Source organism: Jaculus jaculus, chromosome X (assembly GCF_020740685.1).
Source record: "Jaculus jaculus isolate mJacJac1 chromosome X, mJacJac1.mat.Y.cur, whole genome shotgun sequence".
Classification (NCBI taxonomy): domain Eukaryota; kingdom Metazoa; phylum Chordata; class Mammalia; order Rodentia; family Dipodidae; genus Jaculus; species Jaculus jaculus.
In genome coordinates, this window is record NC_059125.1 from 55,568,084 (window position 1) to 55,585,010 (window position 16,927).

Sequence of the window (16,927 nt, forward strand, 5' to 3'; positions counted from 1 at the left end):
CCTCATTCTTCAAGTCAGCTGGAAAGGTCGTTTATTCTTTTATTTTTTAAAATATCTTTATTTATTCATTTGAGAGAAAGGGAGAGTATGGGCACGCTAGGACCTCCTAGCGCATGCTCCAATTTGTGCATCTGGTTTCACGTGGGCATTGGGGAATCGAACCTGGGTCATCAAGCTTTGCTAGCAAGCACTTAAACTGCTGAGCTGTCTCCCTAGTCCGGAGAGGTCGTTTATTTTAAAAATGTAAATCAAATAAAATATTGTCCTCATTAGAGGCTTCCACTATGCCCCAAATCCAATCCCACTTCCTTAGCGACCCTCTCTCCTCTATGGCTACCTTTATTGAGCTTTGAGTATCTCCCTTGAGGTCTCATATAGAGGACTAAGCTTCACCGGGTAGAAAGTGACTTCCCAAGGGGCGGAGGCGGGATTTCTTGTGAGGTGGGCGGAGCCTTCGACTGTGAGCAGAGACGCAGGGGGAGGCTTTAGACCACAGTCGAGCAAGGGGAGCAGGGCTGGAGCTACGCCGAGGACCTCGCACGCTCTTGCGGGCCCCGCGGAGCTACTGTGGCCGAGGTGAGCGTGTAACCCCTAGGCTGGGGGTGTGCTCTGTTCGCTCTGCAATCTTCGGCTCTTCAAGGTGGGGGCCGGTTCCCACGAGACCCTGCTCCTAGGCTAGGAGGTGGCGGCCTTGGGAAGCCTGCTGGAACGGCCTGCCCCAACCTTCCCTGATCCCCGCCTCCTCTCCCCTCCCCCAGGCCTCAGCCGCCTCCTGCAGCGAGCTAGCTGCATCTTTGGGCACAGCCGGGCAGCGGGCAACAGCGCGGCGAGAGAGCGGCCAACTGTGGGGATGCGAGGTACCGGCATTAGCCACGGTCAAGTGGCCCTAGAGGGGGAGTAGAGGCCGGGCCTTCAGCGATTCTCCTATATGTTAGAGGAAGGCGGCCTAAAGGAAAGGGAAGGTGAGGGGCGGGCGGGCGGGCAAGGCAGGCAGGCTTCGTGGTTAACTACTAGGCATAGATACGTTTTGTTATCTATGTGGTACTGTACACATATTCATTTTGTCTAATTGCTTTTTTAAAAACAATATGTCTTGTAGATCTTACTATATCAGGGAATCCAAGTTTACTCCATTTTAAACCACTGTATTGTATGATTGTACTACAGTTTATTCAACCATTTCCTGATTATTGTACATTAGCTTGTTTCCTTTTGCGGGATGGGGGCTGTTGCAAGTATTGCAGGAATGAATGGGGTTTGTGTATATAGTTCATGAACATGTACGAGTACATAGGGGAAATTCTTGATTAATTGTTGGATGCAATGTATGCATTTCGAAATTGGTAGATTTGTCTTAAATTCCCTTCCAAAAAGGCTATATTAATTTACACGCCCCAATGTTATGCCAACATGAATTGTTACAAATCTTTATAATGTTGCCATTTATAAAGGGTAAAGATCGAATGCCATTGTTTTCTTCGCATTTTCCTGAATAGTAAAATTGAGCTCATTTTTATTTTTTCTAATTACAGAAGTGAATAGGCACATATCAATAATCTTCCCATCTATAAGCAATAAGCTTTTTAAAAATTTTATACTAAAAGACCACCCACTCTCAATATCAAGAAAAACGATATAAAGATATCTGGAAGTAAACTATAAAACTTTATTGAGGAATACAATAGGAGAGCGTTTGCATAAATGAAGGGATATCATGCTTCTGCATAAGAGGACTCAGTTTTGTAGTGATGTTCATTTTCTTATATTGATTTATGCAGTTTATGCCATTTCAATAAATATACCAAGTTTTTGAAACTTAACGATTCTAAAGTTCATGATGGGGGATGGCTAAGAATAACCGAGAAAATCTTTTAAAGATAAGTAAAGATGGGGGTATTTCTACTACGGGCAATTAAACTGTACTCTAAAGGAATAGTGTTTAAATCAGAATGATCAGAACAATATATTAGAATGGAATAGCCCGCAAATAAGCCAGATTGGATTCCAAGATTTATTGGAGAAACATTGTTAGCTAAAGGTGGAAAAACTGCCATATTAAAAGCTTCAAGCACCTACTCCCCCACTCCAAGCTTGAATTTGCTTTTGAGGGAAGACTCCTTTGTTTGGAGAAAACCACTTTATTGGGTCTTTTGGGTTATGCCAAGGTAAAAGCTTCAGTACTTAAAATTGGTGGTTTTGGGGGTAGAACTAATGATATGAGTCTTTAGTTAAAGATGAATTCAGGTTATCCTGCAGTGCGACGAGAGGAGTCTGGATATTATAGGTCTTTAATTTTTTTTCCGATCTAATAGGCAAAAAATGTTATGTCATTGTTCTCATTTGCATTTGCGTGCTTATTGTAGATTGAATATCTTTTATGTATTAGTTAAGGATAGCATGTTATTCCTCGAGGCAGGTAACAATGGGGACCCATTGCTTAGCTTCCAGAATGGAGTTTGGCTAATTGGCACAGCCCTGCCGGGAAGCGTGAGTATAAACAGGTTGACTTTTTAAATTTTCCTCAAGCACTAGGCAGGCTCTAGACACCTAGATCGGGGGCGGAGGCAGTTTTCAAGACATGGCCGAGATTTGGCGCTGAGCTATGTCATCGCGAGGTTTGATACTCAGCTCCGCAGTGGGTCAGAAACCTCGTGGTAGGCGAGATCCCTGCAGGACGATAGCTTCCTCCCTTTCCCCGAAAAACTCCCAGTCATTTTCACGAAGCCCCGCCTTTCTCCTTTTTAGGAGCGTGCACCTGGTCTCGCGAGATCTCGTGTTTCCTAAAGGCGAGGCGCGGGCGGTATCCTGCGGTGAATTACGAAGGTCTCGCCGAAGCAAAACGTAATATCGCGATAATTTCTTCAGCGCATGCGGGAGCCGGCCGTGGCAGGTTGTCTCCGCCCCTTAGTGCTTCGCGAGGTTGTGCGTCATTTGCTTTTCGCTTCGCGTGGGGTGAGAGCGGAGCAGTAGCGATTTCGGCTTCGGTGCGCGGAGAGAGCTGGGAAGGGCTGGGCTTAGGCTTTCCCGGTCCGGTAGAGGTTCTCGCGGGATCACGCGGAGCAGCTGCGTTTCGGCTACCGACTGCAGGAGCCGCGGAGGCGCGGGTCGTGTCTTCTGGTGGTGCTGTTCTTAGCCGGTGAGTTCTCGCGGGAGCGGGTTTGCGTCCTCGTGGGATTCGCTGGCGGTAGCAGAGGTACCTTGGGGATGGGGGGGGGCAGTGACTAGGGTCGGTCCGCCTGCTGTTAAGATGGCGGCGGAGGATGATGTCTGTCCGGCTAGGACCCGAGAATAAGGGGTTAGCTATCCACGTTTGTGACGCCTCTGAAGTACCAGACGTTAAGGAGGTGACGAATGGCGAAACGCCGAGGTACTGGTAAATTGTACTCTGTCTCTTGGTTAAAAGCGACACCATTTCCCGGGCCTTAGCCGCGTGGGGACCTGCCTTGCCCGACCAATCGGTCTCCGCCTCTGTTGTAGTCGCAGTGGGCGGGTTGGCAAGTGTGGGAGGGGAGTCTGGAGTTCATTGGGTAGTGGGTTAGGGGTTACATTGAGTGGTGGGAGAGAGGGAACATGTCAACGACGATTGGTTCCTTCCCTACCATTTTTTGCAGACCTATCTCCGTTCTCAGCTCTTGTGACGGCCCACATGAATCCCCTAGTTTTTCTTGAGTTGAGGTGGGTTGTACCCCAACTCCCATGGTCGTTGTGCTAAGGTTGAAAGATCAAGTTGTACAAGACTCTGGAGTACTTCTTCCTAAATTCTATCACTCTGTCAAATCAAATCTCTCACTTAACGTGGATAGTTGGGGTTCATATTTAAGAAGGGAAGTAAAAGCTTTATCCTGTCAGTCTCTACCCCACCCGTAGTCTTTCTAATTTAGAGCTTAGCTCGAATCCTCTAACCTGTCCTGTCTTCTTCTTCTTTGATGCTCTTGGCGCAGGCGTTAATAGGGCCTATCTTCTCTATTCTCATTCCACCTTTGTGGATGGAGCCATAGTAACCTTCCATTATCTAGGGTCCTCCTTGTCTGGCTCTGATCCGGGGACAGGGTACTGATTTCTTCAACTTTGGAAGTTGATAGACCACTCTCCGCTGGAACAATGAATGGGTCGGTGGTGGGTAATTGTGGTCTTCGCTCCTTGTTTGTGGCTGTTTTCCTTCTCTTCCTCATAACTGCCCCCCCATACCACCACCAAAAATAGGTAGTACAAGATAAACCCTCCAGTAAGCTTTCTGTCCTTGGTCCCTTTCCCATCTACCATGCAGACCTTGGGAAACCTCCCCTTTTCCTGTCCTGCTTATTTGTATAGCATACAGTTGGTGGTCTTTTGATATATGTATTTTTTAATTGCTAACCATCTCTTAGATACTTCTTAGCTCTTCTACTTCCCTCAGATGCCTTTTTTTTTTTCCCCAGTAGCTGACTCCAGTGAAGGGTCAGGCTCCAGTGCATGCAGTTTTCTTCCCCCTGTATGTTAGACTATGCCTTGCGCTCTCAGCCATTGCCATGTTCTGCTTTATTTTTTCTCTTATGGCACCTGTATTAAAGGCGATTAATTCCTATCATGTGCTTCCTTTGTAGATGACATATTACACATCACTTTCTTTTAGACCCAATGTTTTCTTAGGTTGAGGAGCCACCAGTCTCTCATTCTGAGAGGAAACCTGGTATGGAAATATTGTTTGCTTTGGGTTCACATTGAACTTTGTGATCTTGAGCGAATTAATCTTAAGCTCAAATTTTTCATCTATATAGTGGAAGTAGTAGTGCTTACCTTAAAAGGTTGTCACTGAAACTAATGAGAAAATTTGTAAAGTGTTTGGCTCATGGGAACATAGTAAATTATGGTGACATTTTCTTGGTGTAAGAACAGATTGGTAAATGCACCTGTGTCATATTATGACCTGGAAAATATTTGAGTTTTTTTTTTTGTTGTTGTTGTTCCTTCAGTAAATTTTTGGTATATTTCTTACCATTTTTATAGTTATTTCCTCATGAGCCCACTGTATTGCCAGTGGTAATATTTGAGTAAAACTTTGGTGCAAAGTCACTGTCCTGCAATGACCAACACCCATGTTTCTTGTCAAAAATCACATTCAGGTGTTTGGGTGATCAGCCTCATCCCTTGCCTACACATTTCTGCCACTCCTTCAAAGGCAGTCTGTCCTGTCTTTCACCTCCCAGAAGTAATAAAAATTTAGATACTTTTCGTTTTCTCCCTACTCTTTTTTGGCCCCTCAGGTCAGTGTAGGGGCCTATGTTGCATATTCTTAGTTGAGCAAGAAAATTCTCTAAAATATTTTTTAAAAATTTTATTTGTTTGCACAGAGATAGAGAATAAGAATTGGCACACCAGGGCCTCTGGCCACTACAAATAAACTTGATATGCATGTGCCACTTGGTACATCAGAGCGGATAATTCTTATGTGTAAAACTTTAGGAAGGTTGATTGGAATACCAAACTTTTTTGAGGTAGGGTTTCACTCTATCTCAGGGTGTCTGAAGCTCATTCTGTATTCATAGTCTGGCCTCCACTCCAGCTCACATGTACCCTTCTATTTCCTCTGGATTAAAGGTGTGCGCCACCACATCCACCTCAGACTTCTTTTCCAAAGGTTCTTTGGTGCTCTGCTTTTTCTTATGCTGTTACTATTTTATGTTTTCTTCAGTTGTTTTCTTTTTTTTTTCCTCGAGGTAGGGTGTCACTCTAGCCCAGGTTGACCTGGAATTCACTGTCATTTCAGGGTGGCCTTGAACTCATGGGGATTCTCCTAACTCCAAAGTGCTGGGATTAAAGGCGCACCACCATGCCCTGCTGTTTCTTTAAAATTTTAAATAAAATAATAGTTTATTGATTTTTTTTGATTTTTTTTTTAATAAAAAGGTTGTACTGTTCAAAATTTTAAAAAGTTATTTGAGAGACAGGGATGGAGGGAGGAAGCAAGCAAGTAGTGTATGAGCATGTCAGGACTTCTTGCCTTACAGATGAACTCCAGATACATGTGCTACTTTGTGCATCTGGCCTTACATGGGTTCTGGGAAATTGAATCCAGGCTGGTAGACTTTGCAAGCAAGTACCTTTAATGGCTGAGCTATCTAGCTGGTTGTTTTCTAACACAGGTTTCTGACTTAGAGGTAGGTAGTAAAGAGAATGCTTTTTTCTAATTATGTTGGTTGGATGACTGGAATTCAAATAGTAATATGGTGTCAACGGTACATTACCTTTGGGCTGGAGAGATGGCTTAGCGGTTAAGGTGCTTGCCTTTGAAGTCTAAGGACCCAGATTTGATTCCCAAGTACCCATGTTAGTCAGAGGCACAAGGTGGCTTAGAGTTGTTTGCAGTGGCTAGAGGTTCTGGTGTACCCATTCTCTCTTTTTTTTCTCTCAAATTAATAAAAAAATTAAAAAAGTATACCACCTTTGAAAATTTTGCTGGGTGTGATGATGCACACTTTTAATCCCAGTACTTGGGAGGCAGAGGTAGAAGGATTGCTGTGAGGCCAGCCTGAGACTACCTGAGTAGTCCTGAGTTGCAGGTCAGCCTGTGCTAGAGTGAGACCCTACCTTGAAAAAAGCCTTAAAAAGACAATTTATAGTGAGTAAGTCTGATAACTTTGTAGATTTTACTTTGAGCTTCAGGGGTTTAGTTGAATGTACTTTGCAGGTAAATGGATTTTTCCATTGGGTCATTTTCTTTTGAACCTTTTTTTTTTTTTGCCTTGGTGCCTTTTACAAATGGGATACACAGTGGTCACCAATTATCTCACAATTTGACTTTTATTCTTCAGCATTATAATAGGCAAGATAAAAAGTTTAATTTATTCTAGGTAGATCTCTGAGAAGAGAGGAAGGAATGGCAATACCAAATAAAAACTTAAGTGACAAAGTTCAACTTGAATTTCCAGAATGTTTATTGTTTGTCTTCCAGTATGGCCAAAAAGCATATATAAAGGTGAAAAAGCATTTTTCTGTGCACAATTTTTTCCACAAATTTTTCCTTTTATCAGTTTATATGAAGGACATAACACTGTAAGATAAACAACTATGCTATAAGTTCATTTGAATTGAAAAGTTTTCAGGGAAGTTTTCTAAGTGTCATAGGAAATACTGAACAAATACTGGCTTCTGAATTTTTCGGTTACTGCTCAAGGCAGATCCTAAAGATGCAAATTGGTATGTAAGAGCTATTACTTTGGAAATAATGATTGTGATTATGTTTTAAAATTGATAGAATGGTTTACTCCCTCCCAATTCTAATAAATGTATTTCTTTCCCTCTGTCTTTTTCTTTAGGCCCTTTAATAACCTGACCTGAGTCGCTTGTTAGTGCTTCAGAAGAACCAACCAATAGACCCATTTGGTCAGGAAGGTTCACAAAGCTGTTGGAGCAGTGTTGGGATTTCCCACAAGGATGAGTATGATTGGCTGTGATTTTAGGTTCGTTTTTATAGATCTTTGTGATCTCCTGAAATGGAGATGGTGGGGGAATTTCCATTCTATGATTGGGCTACTTTAGCTTATTTCTTCTATTATGTGGATTAGATGTGGCACTGGTCCTTTTTTTCTTTACACTTTAGTGTGTGGAACGCATTACTGAATTAAGGGGAACAGCTTAAATGAATACAGTCTGTACATAATTTTAAAATTGTGATAAATTTGAAACATACAAAATTGAAAGGTATAAAGATCCTTATATACCTATTGCTACCTTCAACGCTTATCAGTTTAGCTATTCTAGTTCACCTGTACTTCTACCCACTGACCACCCCATGGGATTACTGTGAAATAAACCCTTGTTGTCACAATATTTTTATCTGTAAAATATTTGTTGGTATCTCTAAAGGAAAAAGGTTCTTTTGCATTTTTTTGGTTTTTGGAGCTTGGGTCTTGCTCTATCTGAGGCTGAGCTGGAATTCACTATGTAGTCTCAGGGTGGCTTTGAACTCATGGCGATCCTCCTACTTCTGTCTCCCAAGTTCCAGGATTAAAGGCATGAGCCACCAAGCCTGGCAGGACAAAGTTCTTGACAACATAAATTCAAAAATCTTGTCACAACTAAAAATTGAATTAAAATTTTTTTGTTCATTTTTATTTATTTATTTGAAAGCAAGAGAGAAAGAGGCAGATAGAGATAGATAGAGATAGAGAGTGGGTACGCCAGGGCCTCCAGCCACTGCAAATGAACTCCAAATGCATGCGCCCCCTTGTGCATCTGGCTAATCTGGGTCCTGGGGAATCGAGCCTCGAACTGGGTTCCTTAGGCTTCACAGGCAAGTGCTTAACTGCTAAGCCATCTCTCCAGCCCAAAAATTGAATTTTTAAAAGTAGAAAATAAACTAGTGTTTAAATTTTCCTAATACTCTTTGTTTTATTGACTCAGGATCCAGAGAAAATCCATTTATCAAAAGTTAGTATAGATCTTAATCTGTTTTAATCTGCAGGTTATGTCTCTTGTTTTTACCTTCCAATTTATTTGTTGAAATTGTCCTATAGAGTTTTCCCACATTTGAGAATTACAATCCATAATGGTGTCTAACCCATTCTTATTAAAGACCCTGTGGAAGACCTATTATAATGGAACAGTGGTAGTAATCTCTTATATCCTTGTTGGAGTTGATACTGCTGGCCTAGTCATTATACCAAAATAACTAGTCATGGATTCTTTTTTTGTGCAAAGTCTGATTTGATACCCGATTTCAGAACTGTATTTTGGCCCTGCTTACTAAAAATTCCACATGAAAGAAAAAAGCTAATGTATTTAAGATAATGACCTGATTGTGTCTGTGGGGTTCTTCATGTGTGATTGCAATATGCTTAGGTGAATTGGTTATTTTTTATACCATATTATGTTTCTTTTTATTCTTTTGATATCTGATTTGCTCTGCCCTAGAACTTCTAAGGTTCTAGTACATGAGTTCATACAGTTCTTGAAATTGGAACATTAAATAGTTTAAGAGCTTCTACTTAAATCCCTACTTTCAACTGTACTTTCCCTATTATTTAGGGTTTTAAAATTTATTACTTGTGTGAGAGTATGAATGAGTGTATGGGTGTGCTAAAGCTTCTTGCCGTGGCAAATGAACCGATGCTTGTGCCAGTTTGTGTGTCTGGCTTTATAAAGAATTGACCCATTAATAGGTTGGTATTGTATATATGTAAGTACAATGATTGTGATTGGGAGGTAATATGATGGGGAATGGAATTTCAAAGGGGAAAGTGTGTGGGGGGGAGGGAGGGAATTACCATGGGATATTTTTTGATAATCATGGAAAATGCTAATAAAAATTTAAAAAAATTAAAAAAAATATTAAGCACAAAAATAAAATAAAAAAAAAGAATTGGCCCAGACCAGAAGGCTTTGCAAGCAAGTGCCTTTAACTATTGCACCATCTTCCCTAGCCAAATGAATGCATACTGAACCCAGGCTGGTAGGCTATGCATGAAAGTTCGTTTAACCACTGAGCCATCTCCCCCAGCCCCAAGTTTTTTTTTTTTCCATCTGGAAATGATGCTTTCCCTAGCATAAAGTTCTTTAAATTGTTCGTTTCTTTTTTTGTATAACATGAGCCATTCTGGGATCTACCCTAGGTTCTTGCCAAGGTCAAAACCAGAGAATGGAAGTTGAAAACAGGCTCCAGCCAGCCTTTGACTTATTCACAAATATGGGCAGAGCAAGGCTTTCTTTTGCTTGTCTCTGAAGTAGGAGCAATTTAAGTTGAAGGAGCAGAAAGAAGAAAAGTCATTATGAATGAAATTTTTTGAAGTACTTAAATGAAATATGAATTACTAGTGCTGTGGTTCATGAGTTCAGGCCTCTTAATTCTATGTTCATTAATGGAGAAATAAGTTACTTTGAAAATTACCTATTAGGCCTGGTGTGGTGGCACACACCTTTAATCCCAGCACTCAGGAGACAGGGTTAGGAGGAACACCATGAGTGCAAGGCCACTCTTGAGACTACATAGTGAATTTCAGGTCAGCTTGGGCTAAAATGAGACCCTGCCTTGAGGAAAAATAAAAAGAGAGAGAGAGAAATTCTTTAGTTAGAAATTTTAAGCCAAATCACTTAAATTGAAACCTGAGTTAAGCTAAGTTAACTGTAAAGAATTGTACACAGGGGCTGGAGAGATGGCTTAGCGGTTAAGCGCTTGCCTGTGAAGCCTAAGGACCCCGGTTCGAGGCTCGGTTCCCCAGGTCCCACGTTAGCCAGATGCACAAGGGGGCGCACGTGTCTGGAGTTCGTTTGCAGAGGCTGGAAGCCCTGGCGCACCGATTCTCTCTCTCCCCCTCTATCTGTCTTTCTCTCTGTGTCTGTCACTCTCAAATAAATAAAAATTAAAATTAAAAAAAATTTAAAAAAAAAGAATTGTACACAGAGCAAGCATTCTAATATTTTTGAATTTTTCCCCAGTTCTTAACCCTACAGGTTTACAATGGAAGTGCTGTTGGTTTATTTTAAATTCCCTTTTTGTTTGTTTTCAACCACTAGTTCAAAGTATCATTGAAATACCAAACTTGCTTTGAAAATATTTGCCCTTCACATTCCATATTGCCTCCCCTGGATAAGATTAAGTTGTTGAAGTCTGTTGTGTAGCTATAACCATATTAGGCTGCTTTGCATTGACCTCACAAGTAGACACAAGGCAGTCACAAGCAATTGGGCTGTAAGGGCTTTCTTGTATTGTTTTTTCACTCCTTTACTCAGTGACTGGTTAGCAGATGTTTATATATGTTAATGTCAAGGATAATTCAGCTGTTAAGATTCTTTGGAAGCCTCTCATTTGATGTGTCATAGAGGTTGAGTTGGTAAAACTTGATGTACTTGTTAACTAGCTTGGTTTTCTGGTTATAGGAATACTTTCAGAGAGTGAAGGAGTGGTTCTCTATGAGTAAAACCAATGCATTTTTTTGATCTATTAAACTGATAATTTTCAATTTTTAAAGTTACAGTGGCAACAAAGATTGCCCCAGAATCTGATTTCACAGAGAGTTAGAATTTGATTTTGCTTTTATGAAGATACCATTAAATGGAAAATAGGTATCATAGATCTCATTCACTTTGTGTTGCTAATTGAACTATATAAATGTTAAAATTCTCTTCAAGCTGGAGATACTGGTTGTATAATCTTAGTGTTGGAACAAAGCATTTTTTCCTTTCCAGTAATGGTGAACAAAAGGGATTAAAGGTAGGGGAAGAGTCACTTTATAATTTAACATTAAAAATTGGTAAGTCCAGGTGACTGCTTTGAGTTTTTGTACCACCTTTAGCCCAACTTATCCTTATAATTAGATGCTGGAGATAATTGCTGTAGAGATGTTTTTTTTGCATTCAATGGATACTTGTGTTTTGGGACAATTTTCAGATTCCTTTGATTGTTATTTTTCTATTTGCTTGCCTTTTTTAGTGAGATGCATTCTGGTCTTTACTGATATTTTTTATTTCTCTCCCTCTCCCCCCTCCTCTTGAGAAAGGATGTCTTTATGTTGTCCCAAGCTGGCCTTGAACCCCCATGCTCAAGTGATCCTCCTGCTTTAGCTTCCCATATAGCTGACAGGCATGTGTCACTGCACATAACTCTTGCCACTATTATTTATTACTGTATTCTGCCAGTTGAGTTCTTAAGGGTGGAAAGATTTTGGCATAGTGATTAAGAAGATTCCCTGGGTTCAAGTTGACTCTGTTTCTTACCAGCTGTGTCATAGAAAATTAACTTCTTTATGCCCTAGTTATTCCACTATAAAGCAGTGCTTATTTATTTCACATAAGGTCTTGGATAAGTTGAGCTGAGTTAATACATGCAAGGTGCTTAGAATAGTGGTTCTCAGTAAACATCAGAATCACCTATAGGGCTTACATGGCTAGTCAGGCACCACCCTCAGTTTCTGAGTCCATAATTCTGAAAGGAGGCCCAGATTTTGCAATTGTAGGTTTTCCAGGTGGTGTTGATGTTCAGAAAACCACTAGCCTAGATGTTGGCACAAGTGTTAACTATTATTTCTTGACTCTTACTTTCTCAATCTGAAATGAAATACTTCATTCTTTAGCCTTCAGCTAAAGCAGTTTTGAAACCTTCTCTGTTGTGATTTTCTAGATGTAGTCCCCTGACCAGTGTTCTAGCTCCTCCACATTGACAGGTGGATCCAGAGGATTGATAAATTCAAGTTCATTCCCTTTGACATACATTGATAGGGGTGTGTTCATTCACAACATTATATTGTAATAGTGTTAATTTTCTTTGAATTCATTAAATCATTGGGGGATGTGCTTTCATGTAAACATCTGGGATAATTTCATATTGCCCCTCATCTTTTGTCATTGAATGGCATGGTTTATACAGAAGGGAGAGGATAAACAATAAAGTTTGTCTCTAGTCCAAGATGGCCTCAAACTCAAAGCAGTCCTCCTGCCTCAGCCTTCGGAATGCTGGAATTATAAGCTTGAGTCACCACACCAGACTTTTTTTTTTTCTTTCATGTTATTTTAAGTGTGTGTGTGTGTGTGTGTGTGTGTGTGTGTGTGTGTGTGTGTGTGTGTTGGGGCTCACATGCTTGCTTCAGGTGGTGTTCCTTGGGAATACTGTCCACCTTTTTTGAAACACGCTCTTTCATTGTAGCTTTCACTGTAGCTCACCAAATAGGTTACATTGGCTGGCCAGCAAGTCCCAGGGACTCATTTGTTTCCTCCCTGGCACTGGGATTATAAGCATGTGCCACCATTCCTGGCATTTTTGTATGGGTAGGTTCTGGGTATTGAACTTGGGTCCTTATGCTTGCTAAGTAAGCACTTTAGTGACTGAGCTATCTCCACACCTCTTTTTTTTTTCCTGTTTTTTTAAACATAGCTTTCAGTATAATGATTAGGTTCCCTGATATAACCTCAGGCTATCTAGATGTGTTTAACTATACAGTCATGGGTATAGACATTTGTGGATCTAATGCATTGAAGTTCAAAGAGTTCCCCTTCCCCCTAGGGGACTCTATAATTGGTTCCTGGCCCTTTTTTTTAAAAAAAAAATATTTACTTGACCTAGAGAAAGAAGGATAGGAAGGGAGGGAGAATGGATGTGCCAGGGTCTCCAGCCACTGCAAATGAACTTCAGACTGGAATCAGGTAATGAGATTAAGACAAAAGGTAAAGTTAGCATGCCTTTAATCGCAGCACTGGGAGGCCTAGAGAGGAGGAGGCAGAGATAGGATTGCTGTGAGTTCAAAGCCACCCTGAGACTACATAATGAATTAATTCTGTCAGCCTGGGCTTGAGAAGCAGAACCTTACCTGCAGAAACAACAAATAAAAGGTAAAGTTGAAGGAAATTCCCTCCTTGGTAGCTTTGAGCTTTCTGCCTCTTAACACCTCTCTAGGTTGATTGCTTTGTCATTGTCACTACCTCCCCCTTCCCCTATGTGAATAGGAAATTTTTTGTTGGAATTTAAATTGAAAAAGTTTGAAAATACTTGCTAGTAGTTGAAAGCATGGAGTCCAGGTGGTTCCAGATTTGGAGCTTGGTTACTTTGGTTAGGTTAACCTATTAGTTTTATATAGGGAAATACTTTTTTAATTAAAAAAAATTGAGATGGAGTGAGGGACTGAGAATGGATACACCAGGGCCTCTAGCTGCTACATATGAACTCCAGACACATGCACCACTTTGCATCCAACTTTACATGGGTGCTGGGGAATTGAACCTGGGCTAACAGGCTTTGGAAGCAAGTGCCTTTAACCACTGAGCAATGTAATATTTTAGTATCTAAAGAACAATGCGTGATCCATAGTAAGTGCTCAATAAATGGAGGCTTTTTTTTCTTTTGAAGATAGGGTATTACCATTCATGACAGGCTGGCTTAAGATTCTGCTTCATTCTCCTGAGTGCTGTATTTCTAGGCATGTACCACCACATCCAGCTGTACTACTCATTTTAAAGTTATAATTGTCATTCTCACACCCTACCTCTCCATTTAGTTAAATAAATACTGAGTGGCTGTTTCTAAGTACAGGAGTTAGGGACATTAAATGAATGAGACCTTGGTGTCTTTGGACTCATGTTCCAGTTAAGGATTATGAAGGAGATTATGTCTATAAAGTTCCTTAACCCCCTTTCATGATACATCTTTCCTCTGCTCTCTATGCATATTCCACCTTTTATTTGTCAAAAGGTTTCCTAATTCTGTGGCCTCTGAGCTATCAGGACATCTGATTTGTGAGTAAACATGCTTTTGTGTTCTGTGAGCATAGGGTAATATTAAGTCTTTCAGCCAAGATGAGACTTCAGAATGCCACATGCAGTTGATGCTACAGTACTAGTTTATAGGTTTTAGGTAGACCTAATCCTGGTATCCAGCCTCAGTTCTGTTTTACCTGCTTTCTTCTCCCTTCTACTCTTCCCTAAAAATGTTTGTACATACAGAGGCTCCTATACCAAATCAGTGATACTCAAGTATGTAAAGACACAGCTGTACTTCATAAGTTAGAATCTGAGTGTGCCTTTGATACTTCACTGTTTTTATATATAATTTAAACTTTCGTTGTTGTTTATTTATTTGAGTGTAACATAGAGAGAAAGAGGAGAGAGAGAATGGACACGCCAGGGCCTCCAGCCACTGCAAACAAACTCCAGATGCGTGTGCCCCTTGTGCATCTGGCTAACATGGGTCCTGGGGAATCGAGCCTTGAACCAGGGTTCTTAGGCTTTATAGGCAAGCGCTTAACCGCTAAGCCATCTCTCCAGCCATATATGTAATTATGTGTGTGTGTGTGTGTGTGTGTGTGTGTGTGTGTGTATTTTTTTTTTTTTGAAGTAGGGTCTTGCTCTGGTCCAGGCTGACCTGGAATTAACTATGTAGTCTCAGGGTGGCGTTGAACACATGGCAGTTCTCCTACCTCTGCCTCCCCTAGCACTGGCATTAAAGGTGTGAGCCACCATACCTGGGGGCTCACTGTTTATATTATCAACAAAATGATAGCCAAATGGACCATTTTACAGATTGTTTAGCATTTAGTACAATGTTATATTTTAAAATCCTGAAATTATAGAACACTGCAAAGAAAAGGCCATTATAATTTGTATAATGTAAATAGGTAATAGCTATGTCAGTTGGCGCAACATTAAGCCAATTCCCTCATCCTTTAAATGAAGGGAATAATCTTCATCCAGCATATATTTAATGATTAATGAGGATATACTCATTGTTGTCACAAATTAGAGATACAAAGATAACTTGGGAGTTATGGAAAACTGAGCAGTTTTCTAGGAAAGGAAGAGTTGTAAATCCCATGCAAAAGCAGTACATGAGCAGAATGTGCTATAGAAATTTACAGGAACACATTAGAGAATACCATACAGAATTTTGTTAGTATTAAGGAAGGCACATGAGAAAGATGATGAACTTAAAAAAGTTACTTTAGATGCATTTATTTCTTTCATCTAGATTTTACCACCTTAAGGATATTAGTATTTTATGTAAAATTGCCTGAATGTAATGCTTTTGTCTAATAGCAGTTTTTCTACTTCTGTAGTCATTTTCTAGGATTTATCACTGTGTCAACTTTGGAAGTCATAAAAATGTGTGAGAAAATCACAATACCTATACAATATTACTCATGACCATTTTGTTGTGTTCCCATCTTTCTTTCGGTTTTGTTTTTAACAGGTAAGGTCGGTAAGGTCTTTCTAGCCCAGACTGGCCTGGAATTCACTTTTTTTTTTTTTCCTGAGGTAGGGTCTCACTCTAGCTCAGGCTGACCTGGAATTCACTATGGAGTCTCAGGGTGGCCTCGAACTCGTGGCAATCCTCCTACCTCTGCCTCCCGAGTGCTGGGATTAAAGGCGTGCGCCAGCACGCCTGGCTGGAATTTACTTTTAAGTCTCAATTTGGCTTCAAACTCAACTTGATCCTCCTACCTCTGCTTCCCAAGTGCTGGATTAAAGGCATGCTATGTGTTCCCCTTTTGATGATAAGGTTTACAGTTAAATCATAAGAGAAATGGTACATTGCAAAATTAAAGATAGGGCCAGGTGTGGTGGCGCATGTCTTTAATCCCAGCACTCCGAAGGTAGAGGTGGGAGGATCACCATGAGTTTGAGGCCACCCTGAGACTCCATAGTGAATTCCAGGCCTGCCTGGGCTAGAGTGAAACCCTACCTTGAAAAACCAAAAAAAATTAAATGTAGGGCTTTTTTCAGAACTAGTAATGTCCATTAACAAGAAAAGATGATCAAAGTAAAAGAACCAGAATTGCCCATTACAGTTTTTAAAAATCATTAGGTTGACAAAATATTGATAATGTCAAGTCATAGAAAGAAATATAAAGAAGAGGGGCTGGAGAGGTAGCTTAGCTATTAAGACACTTGCCAGCAAAATAAAAGGATTCGATTCCCCAGTACCCATGCAAAGCTGGATGCACAAGGTGTCACATGCGTCTGGAGTTCCTTTGCAGTGGCTAGAGGCCCATTCTCTATCTGCCTCTTTCTCTCTCACCTTCAAATAAATAGAAGAAAAAAAGAAATATGGGCTGGAGAGATGGCTTAGCGGTTAGGCGCTTGCCTGTGAAGCCTAAGGACCCCGGTTTGAGGCTCGGTTCCCCAGGTCCCACGTTAGCCAGATGCATAAGGGGGCGCACTCGTCTGGAGTTCGTTTCCAGAGGCTGGAAGCCCTGGTGCGCCCATTCTCTCTCTCTCCTTCTATCTGTCTTTCTCTCTGTCTCTGTCGCTCTCAAATAAATAAATAAAAATTAAAAAAAAAGAAATATAAGGAAGAGTCTGATCTTAAAATACTGCCCACAAGTAGCATAAATTAGCACAACTGATTTGGAGGTAATTTTTGGCTAGTTGTAAGATGACATGCTGTAATTTTTTTTTTAAGTTACAGCTGGGATGTTTGGTGTTGCAGTATGGTAGGTGATAGAGGACTTGCAAAGTGCACGAGGGC

General features: G+C 40.8%; 1 protein-coding gene across 13 annotated transcripts in view; it reads left to right on the forward strand.

The window, feature by feature from the left end:
• Window positions 1-446: 446 nt before the first annotated feature.
• The window catches only part of Huwe1 (HECT, UBA and WWE domain containing E3 ubiquitin protein ligase 1), a 198,312-nt gene continuing 181,831 nt past the window's right edge, over window positions 447-16,927 (forward strand). For 6 of the 13 annotated variants that reach the window (XM_045140147.1, XM_045140156.1, XM_045140154.1 and 3 more), the window contains exons 1-4: window positions 811-857; window positions 2,417-2,487; window positions 2,746-3,136; window positions 7,296-7,439. The gene's annotated coding sequence lies outside the window, so the exon portion shown is untranslated. Of the gene's footprint in view, window positions 577-624; window positions 641-768; window positions 858-2,416; window positions 2,488-2,745; window positions 3,137-3,347; window positions 3,368-3,611; window positions 3,676-7,295; window positions 7,440-16,927 lie in introns of those variants that run through there. The other 7 variants (XM_045140149.1, XM_045140158.1, XM_045140148.1 and 4 more) reach the window with 7 other exon arrangements.